This window comes from Rhinatrema bivittatum, chromosome 1, assembly GCF_901001135.1.
Source record: "Rhinatrema bivittatum chromosome 1, aRhiBiv1.1, whole genome shotgun sequence".
NCBI lineage: Eukaryota > Metazoa > Chordata > Amphibia > Gymnophiona > Rhinatrematidae > Rhinatrema > Rhinatrema bivittatum.
The window spans coordinates 59,647,157-59,659,397 of NC_042615.1; the positions used below are offsets into that span (position 1 = coordinate 59,647,157).

General features: G+C 42.2%; 1 protein-coding gene across 5 annotated transcripts in view; it reads left to right on the forward strand.

Annotated features, from left to right (window-relative positions):
- Nucleotides 1-12,241, forward strand: part of ARFIP1 (ADP ribosylation factor interacting protein 1) — a 290,148-nt gene that overhangs the window by 61,240 nt on the left and 216,667 nt on the right. For all 5 annotated transcript variants that reach the window (XM_029608580.1, XM_029608504.1, XM_029608750.1 and 2 more), the window contains exon 2: nucleotides 10,759-10,957. The gene's annotated coding sequence lies outside the window, so the exon portion shown is untranslated. The remainder of the gene's footprint in view (nucleotides 1-10,758; nucleotides 10,958-12,241) is intronic.

Genomic DNA, 12,241 nt, shown 5'->3' on the forward strand with positions numbered 1-12,241 from the left:
TGCTTTTCTTAAATGGACTTCTAAGAGGTCTCACTCAGAGTTGTCTTTCCTCATTTAATTGCATCTGCTTTAATTCTTCCTAACCATGGCCTCAGGTTTTTGTTTTCTTTTAACTGTAAGCCTCTAATTTTTTTTTCTTCCTTACTCTTGACTAGATTGTAAGCTCCAAGTAGTTTGACTGTCCATTATGTCTGTTTGGCACGCACTATACAAATGATGATGATGAGTGGCAAAAAGGGGGAATAGGTGACGTTTAGGTTTTAAAACCATGAGGACTACAAGTCACAAGGGTGTTTGTGGCTGTGGCTCGAAATCTGTGGCTTACAATAAACCGACTAAGTGGGATGAGCCTGTTCCATCTGCTTTATCATTTTGGTTACCCTAATGTAGAGAAATGTCTTCAGACGAGGTTGTGGGTGCACAGAACAACCTCCTAGTGGAGGGTAGTGAAGGCCAAAATAGTAACAGAACTGAGGAAAATGAGAGGAGCGCTGAGGATCATTGGACGTGAGGCTGAAGCCCGGGATCAGGCAGGTTGTGCAGTAGTTCATGAGGAATGGGCAGATTAGATGGGCCAATTTTTCTCTGCTTCTGTTCCAAGCAGATACAGGCTTTTGTTGTAGGGCTCAGCAGGAGTAAGTTTAGGCAGCTGGGTATAATAATAATAATAAAGCTGTCTGTGTTAAAGGCATCTGGTGGGAGGGGGTTCTTGCATCATCTGACTATAAAAAATGGACTGCGCTTACGTGTTCCCGAAAGGCCCAAGATGTCCCCTGTTCGTTGCTGCCAAAATGTAATCTGATACACATGGAAACATTCTTCCAGATACAATGTTTTTTTTGTTTTAATAAGGGTAGACCGCAATGTCCATGTTTGTTGTAGCCATGCGCCATATTTTTTAGAAAACATAATGTTTTGTTGAATAATTTACTGACTCCCTTGAGGGAATAGCCGACTGGGTGGAAGGCAGATTTACCTTTGGTTGGTTTGAGAGAGAAGCTGTATTGGTTACAATTTTGTGCTAATATGTTCCTGTTTTGAAAGTCGGGTGTGCGAGGGGGTGGTGTCTGAGCACCCACAAACTAGAGCAGGGGTGTCAAAATACAATCCCAGAGGGCTGCAAACTGGGCAGGCTTTCCTGCTCTCCCTAGTGAGTGTGCATGAGCTCTAATTGCATGCCCTGCCTCTATTGAATGCAGATTGATCCCATGCATATTAGGGATATCCTGAAAAGCAGACTGATTTCCTGCCCTCCAGGATTGCAGTTTGACACCTCCTGCTCTATACGATCCTCATCCCTTCCCCGGCACGTGCACACATTCTGCCGGCCTCGTCATTTGCTCTGTATCTGCAAAAGTGAGAAGGTTCCCCATTCGTAACTTCTGTTTTTTTCTGATGCACTATTTTAGTTATTAGACCCCTTGGGATCTCCACTAGAAGGCCCTAGCCTAAGCCCAGGGTTAGGAGTGGGGCCTGCCTTTTTCTAAGTAGCACTCCTGTGAGTGCTGAGATGAGGAGCCCCTGGCGCAAAAGTGCAGATGGGTGTAGAGCATGGTAAGGCAGTTTTGAGTTGGTTTTTGGAGAAGAAGGAGGAGTTTTTTGGGTTCTCCTGTCTGTCTCTAGGTCTCATGGTCAGAGGCATAGTAAAGGGAAAAAGCATATACGGTATCTGTCCAGCCGATATGAAAAACAAGAACTGGAGTGGTCCCAGTCATCACAATACAAAACCCAAAAGAGGGACTTGCAGCTCAGCAAGATTTAGAAGAAGCAACTCTTATCAATTAAACCGAGGTTTTAATGAGATGTCGGCAAGCCTGTCTGTGTTCCTATAAATAACAGGTCTCCCGGTCTTCTCTTTCTTTCACCTTGTATACCTAAAGATTATTTTATGGAAATGTTTTTGTTGCATATAAAACTTTATAAAAAGTATCTTAGTCTTTGTAACACTTCTAATAGTAAAGCTCAAGTCCTCTGAAACTCATGTAATATTAAGCCCAAGCGCAAATTAATGCAAAACATTAGCCAATTGCTTCATCAGGGGCAGAAAACATCAATGTAGCAACTTTTACTTATTTGAAAATTGAAGAACTCATTGTGAGAAAATATGGGACCTCTGGTATTTTTTTTTTGGGAAGGGAGACCCATTGCTAGCTAAGGGACCTCCATTTCGTACTAGAAGTCATACTTACAAAACCTAGGAGGAGTGGCCATCTTAGTGCCAGCCACCCTGAGGGACGCTACCCAGGGCAAGCAGGATCGAGACTGGACAAATTATGAATGGATCAGTGAGAGAATGTGTTTGGTGCCAGATGATAACCACTGAAGACTTGCTAAAGTAAACATTTATTTTTGGAACACATCATTCAAGTGTCCAGCATGATTATTGGCATAGGGATAGAGAATTCCCCCAAAAGACTGGAATCTTCTCTATGGAGGTACTCACACCCAGTCAAGTGGAGAATCTACGCCCTGCGTTGTTTTGGACTTGTGTGCAGGGACTTAGCTGTGGGCTTTAGTACGTTTCTGCCTTCTTGGAAACTAACAGAGCAAGGGCTACGTGTTGTTAGTGGAATTCTGCATTGCTGTCTGTGCCAGATGCTTACAGCTGGATGCAATTTTCTGGTACTGTAGTAGCTGTTCTGGTCCTGGGGAAACCTGTAATCTTTGCAGGCTGTGATGAAACCTTCATGCTGAAGAGGAGAGCTGTATGGCCTCACAAGCTCCTGTATAGCCATCTTTCTGTGTAATTCTTTTAGTGGTCCAATAAAAAGCATAATAATAATCTGCAGTCTTTGACCGGTTAGAGCTCAGTACTGTGACATTACCAGGCTGTCATCTCTTGCATTTTAGATAGACTGTAGCTGTTCAAATGTCAAGGTTTGTTGATTGATTGACATAAATATCACACTCTGGGAAAATGTGCCAAAACCCCCCAAACTCTGGCTACATAAAAAGGAATACATTTAGCTCAAGCTACTTAGAATTGCTCTCCAGAGTGGCGAGTGTATTCCTATTAGGGAAATACCTTGCTTGCATAATTCTCGGAAGTGTGAAATATCTACTGAGGGTGAGGTCAGTCTGAGAGAATAAATCATTTGGACTGTTTTATATAGTATTTAATTTTCTAGTTGGGCCCGTGCTAAAAGAGAAACTATACTTGTAGAGTGCGTTTTCTCTTTGGGGCCGATGCAATATTGTGTGCTCAGCCTAGTGCACAGCTTGATGTGCGTTTTGGACGCGCTAGGATTACTCCCAATACAATAATGGGATTAGCACATCCAAAACGCACATCTAAACGGGTGTGTAGCTAATAGTGCTCGCCACGTAGATGAGGCTATTAGCTGTTACTCCTGATTAAAAAAAATTCACCATGTGCCCGATGCTCACTTCTTAACACGGAAAATTTTATGCCTGCCCCAGAGCACAGGCGTAAAGTCTTGCAACGTGTCAGGTGCTCAACTTAAAAATGAAAATATTGCTTTTCTGCGGTTCCTCCTACTTAGCCTCGTCGCAATACTAAGTAGGAGGAATAGTAGAAAGCAGCACCATGCAAAATTTGAAAAGGCTTGCCTGAAGAAAAAAACATTTCTGGGCGCACAGTTTATAACGCACACATTTCTTTCACAGAAATCCAGCTGAATCTAAGGACCTAACGGGTGCCAAAAACCTAAAACCTTGTTAACTTTTTAATAGGATTGAATCATTTAACCCATTGGCTTGCTAATCCGAAAAGGTCTGACATGTGGTGCCAGAGGGCTACAGGGTTTATGGCTTCAGAGATGTTGAAACTAGAATTTAAACTCTTAATATCCAATGTAATGTCCTAACTTGTAAAATATATCTGCCCTTGAACATTAACTGCTAATCACAGGACTTCTTAGCCAATCGGAGACCAGGAAATGGTCAGCTCAGCTCAAAACTATTCCATTTATTTGCTTCAGTCAGGCATCAGCTACTGGTCTTTTTCCTCTTCCTTTTGCCGTTTTGTGTGGGTTGCTGTCATTCTGCCATTTTAATCTTTTATCGGCTCCTTTGCAGTCAGGTCAGTGATGCTCAACCTTTACCGTATTGAGCCTCCCCCAATAGCTTCATATGGGTTCCCTCTTCTGTCCCTGCCCTTGCTGCCCTTTGTTTAGCAAATTGTAATAACTTATTTCATGGACCCTAATTAATTACCTTACCCACTGAAGGAGGCACAGGGCACTGATGTAGAACATTCGTTACCCCCTCTTCTCTCCTTCAGCGACCTGTGAGGCAAGTGGTTTACCTCTACCTGCGCTTTGCTTCAGAGGTGGGAGGCTGGGGGGTGGAGGCTCCCGATTCCTCGCTGCTTGGGCAGGCAGGGAGAATGCAGACGGCTCTGTTTGTCCTTGGCTTTTCATTGGGCGGGGAGGAACAGAATAAAGACTGAGAGCTGCCGTCCATGGGGATGATGCCAAGACCCTGCTGGTTACCTCATGCGAACCAATAACTTAGACTGAAACATCCGACAGCATCCAAAACCAGCAGCACACCATTAATTTAGGTCCTGTTACGGAGCTGATTTAAAATGATGCCCTATGGGAAGGGTTCTCGGCAGAACAGTACATTAGATGGCCCTATTTGCTCAAGTTCCAGTTTAGTGGCGTACACTGTTCTTCTTTGTGTGCTTTCTTGCTGGGTCTATACTATTGTCAGTGAGCCTCATGAGGAATTCAAGGTGTAGGATTTAAAAACTACTGCTGAGCAGAGCCACATTATAAGACCCAGCATACATCTCTTTCCCCTTTTCATGTCCTCCCTTAGAAATCCACATAGGTTGCAGAAATCCATTTTGTGAAACCATATTTCACTTGCTTGGGAGCTTGATTGATACTGCCCCTAGGGTGTCATGGAGCTGACTGGGTATTGTGGTGATGAGGTCCCATTGTTGGGGTTGTAGCAGGAGTTAATTGTAAAATGGTATCAAGACATGGGAAATCAGACTGCAGTCACTTTTTAAAAAAATGAATCCTAGTTAGCTGATTGTGTCCTGCACTCGCTTCAGTGTCTGCTCTTTGCTTGGGAGCAGAAGTGGTTATAGCACAGAGCAGGAGTGTAATAAAGTGCTTTCAAAGTTCATTTGGGATGATAAGATTTTGGGTGGAGTTTGAGAAGGAAAGTGTTAACCTCAGCTGTATGAAATAGAGAAGCATGATTACAGAAGAAGACCGTATGGCCCATCCAGTTTTCCCATCCATCCAATTAATTTAGTATTATAATTCCCATCACTTCCTTAGAAATCCCCTATATTTATCCCATGCTACCTTGAATTCAGATACTATTTTTGTCAAAACCAACTCTACTGGGAGGCTGTTCCACGTATCCACCACCCTCTCGGTAAAAAATATTTCCTAAGATTACTCCTGAGTCTACTCCCCTTTCAATCTCATCTCATGACCCTCTTGTTCTAAAGTCTCCTTTCCTTCGAAAGAGGCCCCATCTCCTGTATATGAAAACCTCTATCTTGCCTTTCCTCCAAGTTGTACGCTTAGATCCTTTTTTTTTTTAACTTTATTTTTATCCAGCATTATTTATAACAAAGCACACACTCTTTGCACAGAAACATGAATGGAAAAAAGAGAAGCACATAAGTATAGAAATTAACAAACAAAGCATCTAGATGGGAACTGGCAAAGATGTTAAAGTTCTTCTGCCATCTAAAAAGGAATTAAGTTGTTAAGGAATCATAGAAACAACGGCAGAAAAGAACAAAGGGTCCATCCAGTCTGCCCAGCAAGCTTATGATAGTTTCTGCTCTTATCAGTTTCCCAGATGGTCAAGTTCAGGGCCCTTGTTGGTTTCTGTTTGAATCCAGTTCCTTGTTACCTCCTTCTGTTGGAGCAGAGATTAATGCTGAAGTTGCATCAAGAGTTTCATGCTTATTGGTTAAGGGTAGTAACAGCTGTATCAGCAAGTTACTCCTATGCTTATTTGCTTTCCCTGACCGCAAACTTCAATGTCCTTGTTGTTTGCCGTCTAAATCTACTTCCCCTTTTCCTCTTTTCCCCCTGCTGTTGTAGCATCAACAATATTTATTTATTTATTTATTTAACAGTTTTTTATACCGACCTTCATAGTAAATTACCATATCGGATCGGTTTACAGATTAACAAAAGGGAAAAACAACAAGAGTAACAAATCCACGTAAACGAAAGATAACAATAAGTAGGAATAAGTCAAAAATTACAATCAACAAGGGGAGAGAACTTGGAAGCTTGCAACAAGCTGGAAGGAAGATAGGCCGGTAAAAGAAATTTTACCATAGAAAGTACAAGTTAAAAACTTAGACGGTGTTTTAACCTTAATGACTCAGAGTCCATTTATTCCTTCATTGAAAAATGGAGTGCCAGACCGAGTAGCAATGAAGGCCAACTATTGAAGGTTTATTGGTTAAGGGTAGTAACCGCCACACCAGCAAGGTATCCCCATGCACTCATTTCTACATTTCCATCCTCCTAGCCTTTAGGGTTCCACAGTGTTTGAATTCTTTCACTATTTTTGCCTTCACCACTTACCTCCGGAAGGGCATTCCAGGCATCCACTACTCTCTCTCCATGAATAAATATTTCCTGATGTTGGTTCTGAGTCGTCCTTCCTGGAGTTTCTTTTCATGATCCCTAGTTCTATTGAGTTCTTTCCAATGGAAAAGTTTTGTTGTTTGTGCATCATTAAAACTTTTCAGGTATCTGAAGATCTGTATCATATCTTCTCTGCCCTTATCTGAACAAAATTAAACAAAACGTTTACAGGGATATCACAAGATGAAAGAGACTACAAGAGCCAAAATATCCTGCCTAAGTGCAAGAAACCCTCTCCTGGGTGATCCTTGATAAATCTGGATATAATTTTACAGCCTGGCCATTAAAATTGACAGAAGCGGCGGCTGTCAGCGGGTTTGACAGCCGACGCTCAATTTTACCGCTGACAGCCACGGGTTCGGGAAAATGGACGCCGGCAAAATTGAGCGTCCGTCTTCCAACCTGCGGCCAGATTTTAAATTTTTTTTTTTTACTTTTGGGGCCTCCGACTTAATATCGCCATGATATTAAGTCAGAGGGTGTACAGAAAAGCAGTTTTTACTGCTTTTCTGTACACTTCCCCAGCGCCAGCAGAAATTAATGCCAGCCTTTGGCAGGCGTTAATTTCTGAAAGTAAAATGTGCGGCTTGGCTGATACATATTTTGGTATTGTTGGCAAAAAGATAAACTTTTCCTGACAATTCTTCCATTATGCCACTCACAAAAATGTTGAAAAGGACCAGTCTTTGAGGAACCCCCACTATTAACGCCCCCAACCTCAGAGAAATCTCCATTGATCATTACCTTTTGTCGCCACCCTGTCAGTCACTCTAGGATCCATACCAAGTGTGCTCAATTTATTTATAAGTCTTCTGTGCAGAACCGTGCCAAACACCTTACTGAATCCAAGTGCACTACATTTAGCACTCTCCCTTGATCCAGCTCCCTGGTCACCCCATCAAAGAAATTGATCATATTCGTCTGACAAGATTTACCTGTGGTAAAACTATGCTGCCTCGGATCTTGTAATCCATTGGATTAAAAACATTGCATTATACTCTGTTTTAACAGCAATTCTATTAGTTTGCTCATCACAGAGATCAGACTAACTGGCCTGTAGTTCTTAGTCTCCTCCTTACGTCCACTAATATGAATAGGAACTACATCTGCTCTTTTCCTGTCCTCTGGGACTACTCCAGACTCTAAAGAAGCATTGAAAGCATCAGCCATCAGAGCTGCCAGATTATCTCTAAGTTCCCTTAGTTCTCTCTGATGTATCCCATCTGGCCCCATCACCTTATCAACTTTCAGGCCAATGCAGTATTGGTGCGGGGAAAACGCGCACTCATGATTGAATGCCTGCTTTCCTAACAGCAGGCGCCAGTTGACACCTCCGGAGGGCCTAATGCAATATGCAAATGGCTGCCGCGGTAAAAAGGTGGTTCTAGGAGAAATTGTGCGTCCCCAGCACCTCGAGAGGTGGCTGTCAGTGGGTTAGGAAAACAGATGCTCAGTTTTACGAGCGCCCCTTTTCCTAATCTGACTGTTGGCACACTTTTTAAAACAAAAAAAAATTTAATATCGTGGCGATATTAAGTCAGAGGAAGTACAGAATCACAGTATTTTCCGCTTTTCTGTACACTTTTTGGGCCCCGCAAAAATTATCACCTGCTCTAGGGCAGGAGTTAAGTTTTGAGGCTAAAAATTGGTGCGTCGGGCGCACATCTATTTTTTTTTTTTTTTTTGCATCAGGGGAAATAGCTAATAGGCTCATCGACATGAATTTACATGTGATGAGTGCTATTAGCTGTGCAATCTAATAGATGCACCTTTTAGACTTGCTAACCCCCATTTTGCATCGGGGGTTAAAAATGCACGACAAATTGCGTGTTAAGCCATGCACTGTGGGCAGCGCCCTGTATTGCATCGTCCTGAATAAGTTTAGTTAGCTCCTCACGAGCTACTTCACTTCCAGTCTTATTTGTGTTTATTTTATGTGGTCCTGCTCCTGGCCCTTCCACAGCGAACACTGATCAGAAATATTTAAGCAATTTTGTTTTTTCCTCATCAGCCTCTGCATATTCCTCCCGTTCACATCTGAGTCTCACGATGCCTCTTTCTCATTTCCTTGTGTCACTAACACATCTAAAAAAAGAAAAGTGTTGTCCCCTTGTTTTACTGTATTTGCTATTTTTTCTTCTGTTTGAATTTTTGCATGCCTGACTACTTTTCCAGCTTCTCTTTCTTTTTCCAGATGTTCCTCTTTTTGTGATCTCGTATAGTTCATGAATGCTAACCTTTTCTCCCTTATCTTTTCAGCAGCTATTTTAGAAAACCATAACTGCCTATGTTTTTTCTTCCCTTTATTTACATTCCTGACAAAAAGATTAGTTGCTCTTATATAGTGTTTCCTTTTAGTTTTGCCTTCTCTGTCCTCCATATTTTCCCATTTAGTCAATGACTCCTTGAGGTACTTCCCCATTTTTTTTCCTGAAGTCTAGGACCCTCACCTTAGAATGAACCTTTCATCTCTTGTGCCCTGATATTGAACCATTCCCATCCAGTGGTCACTGGATCCCAGATGATCATCCACTACAACCTCAGAAATCCTGTTCCTGTTGATGAGCACCAGGTCCAGTATCTCTCCCCTCCCGTGTGAGTTCTGTTACCAGTTTACAGAACAGAGCATCCAGGATCTCCCTGCTTTTAGAAGATGCTGCAGCTGCGATGTCCCAATCGACATCTGGCAGACTGAAATCCCCTAGCAGTAGTACCTCCCCTTTCGCAGCAGTCCTGTGAATATCCTCTATTAAATCTCTATCCGTCTCCTCTGTCTGTGATGGAGGTCTGTATATTACACCAATATAAACAGATGTTCCATTCCCTCTTTCCAGAATAACCCACAGTGCCGCCTCCTTCCTCGTAATCCCAGCAGTGTTGTTGCTTTAGTATTGCCACTCCTCCTACCTTCCTTCCAACCTTGCCCTTCCTGAACAGATTGTAGCCGAGTATAACTATATCCCAGTCATTGTTTTCCAAGTATCAGGTCTCCGTGTCAGCTCCTATATCTAAATCAGCTTCTTCCATGACTGCCTCCAGATCTGGGACTTTATTCCCCATCCTATGAGCATTTCATAGCTTTCCAAATAAAGCCCTTTATTTCCCATGTCTATGAGTGTTTCTTTTACCCATCCTAGATGACTCTAGTTTAAAGCCCTCCTCAGTAGTTTGCCATTCTGTGTTTAAAGATGCTGAGCTCCTTCTTGGACAAGTGGATCCCATCTCTGCTCACCAATCGTTGAGATGGTGTCTCTGACATACCAGCAGGTGGCTGAAGAAATAGTTGAGATGGAATTTTATTTTTGTGGCTGATCCAAAGCCTTGTGAAGAGGCCATTAGTAATGGACAGTAGTAGTTATATAATACAATGCCATCCATATTTAGAATACAGTTTGTACAGTTACAATAAGCATTCCTCCCAGAGTAGTCTAAAGTCTTATTGTCGGCATAGGAAGGTAAAATGATTTGCTTAAAGCCCCAGAGCAAATGGTGGACAGGGCAGTCAGTGTGGGTGTAGGGCTTCTCACCATTTCACATGAAAACCTACAGTGTAGCAGTTGGTTTACATTGCAGATTAGCATGTTTGCTTACCTGAGGGAAATCCTGTTTTCAGTGCATCAAGATTTCTGTTTCAAAATTGCTCTTTGTAGTGCTTGTTTATCTAATCTCTCACTTTTGCTTAAGCTTACACACTCTGTGGCTGTGCTCTGATGTCCTCCTGGACATTTTTACTAACTTATTTGCTTGCTAGAGCTCTTACAACATTTCTCATATTCATGGGTGTCCTCTTCTTCCCCAAGAGTTCAGTTTTGGAGAGGAGAAGTAGAGGATTATGAGCAGCACTAGTATGGAGCCCACATTACAAAAATGAACTTCTCATTTTGACAGCAGAGTTTTAGGCCATGGAGCCCATCCCTCTTGTGAGCCTCATTAGTGCCAGCAAATTATGAACACAGTGGCTGGTAGGAGGAGCAGGGAGTGTGCAGGCCTACCCTTGTGCTTCCCTTCATGAGACGCTGGAGATTGGAGATCCTCTAAGACTAGAGGATTGCTGTGAAAAATTCCTCACAACTTAACTGTCTAATGTAGTGATTTTAAATTTTTATGAGTTTTAAAGCAAATGATTTTTAACTTTTGTTGTTTTTTCCTCCCCTTGTAGATTTCATCCTTCAGACCATATTGGGAGCTGTCTCCATTTTGTGAACTCAAAAGAGCGTGAGAGCTAGTGCTGAAGTCACCATAGTACGATCAATCGTGTTGTGCAAGCTTCTTTCTATTAGGCCTTCTGTAATCCCCACCCTGCCTTGTGTGGCGACCCAACCCAACACCTGTCCTCTGCCGTCAGAGGCACAAACCAGGTTTGTACTTTTAGTTTGGTTTATGTTAAATGCATTTCTGCTGCTGCTCATCAAATTCTTCCATTCCAGCTCTTTTCTTGACTAAACTGGTTTTCTGTTTGAGGGTCCTAAAAACAGAATATGAAGGCAGGTAATGATCACAAGGCCCTTCTAATCTGCCCAATATCATTCCTGATGCAATGCCACAAATTCCAGTTGATCTCTGGCTTTCCTTGCACATCTTCCCAGCTAGGGATCTTCTGTGCTTATCCAATAATTTCTTGAATTTTGTGGTCAGTGACCTGCTTTTGAATTCTGTTAGAGGGTCTTACTGGAGCATTGTAAGAGAAGGAATAGCACCTTATTGGTTAGAACAGCGGTTTGAGAACAGCAAAGCCAGGGTTCAAATGCTGCTTCTCCCACTGATGCTCTTCGTAACCTTGGACAAGTCACCTTGCCCTCCATGGCCTTTGATAGCAACTTAGATTGTGAGCTCTCTTGCACAAGAGACATTCATACAGTAGTGACCGTACCTCGCTTTGAACTCTGATTTGTAAAGTCAAGTAACTAAATAAAAAAAAATCCCAAGATGGAGTGTATGAGTTGCCATCTGTAAGGAATTTGAAAGTGTGTACTCTGTTAATAGAATGAGTTGGTTATAGGTTTAGTGTTGCCGTTCAGCATACTGATAAAACTCGTAACTGTGATTTATTATTGCCATTTTTATTTTATATTTAGACTTATATTCCACTTTTTGCACTTTTTTTCAGCACTTCAAAGTGGATTATATTCAGATACTGTAGGTATTTCTCTATCCCCAGAGGGCTTACAATCTAAGGTTGTACCTGAGGCAATGGAGGGTAAAGTGACTTGCCCAATGCACAAGGAGCGACAGCGGGTCACGGACGCTGGTCTCCTGGTTCATAGCCCACTAACCACTAGGCTACTCCTCCATTGAAAGAGAGAATGCACAACATATTAACCATTTACAAATGGTGGTAATTTTATTTGCCTAAAATGAACGAAAGATTGCGTCAACTGTACCAAGTTTTGATCTGTAAACCTCCAGGATTTCACAGCTGTTCCAGACAGACAATGAAACCAATCTTCTGATGCTCAGTCCCTCTGTATTTGCAAATATTAGATGAAAAATGTGGACTTTCCCAAGGGAAGGGGATGTGACCACTTGTGTACATACATATTTACATCTCTTAATTGTGTTCACTGTGTCACATGACTTTTGAAAAGCATATTACAATACTCATTCTTTCCGAACACCCCACACCCTTTGTGACTGACTGTTTC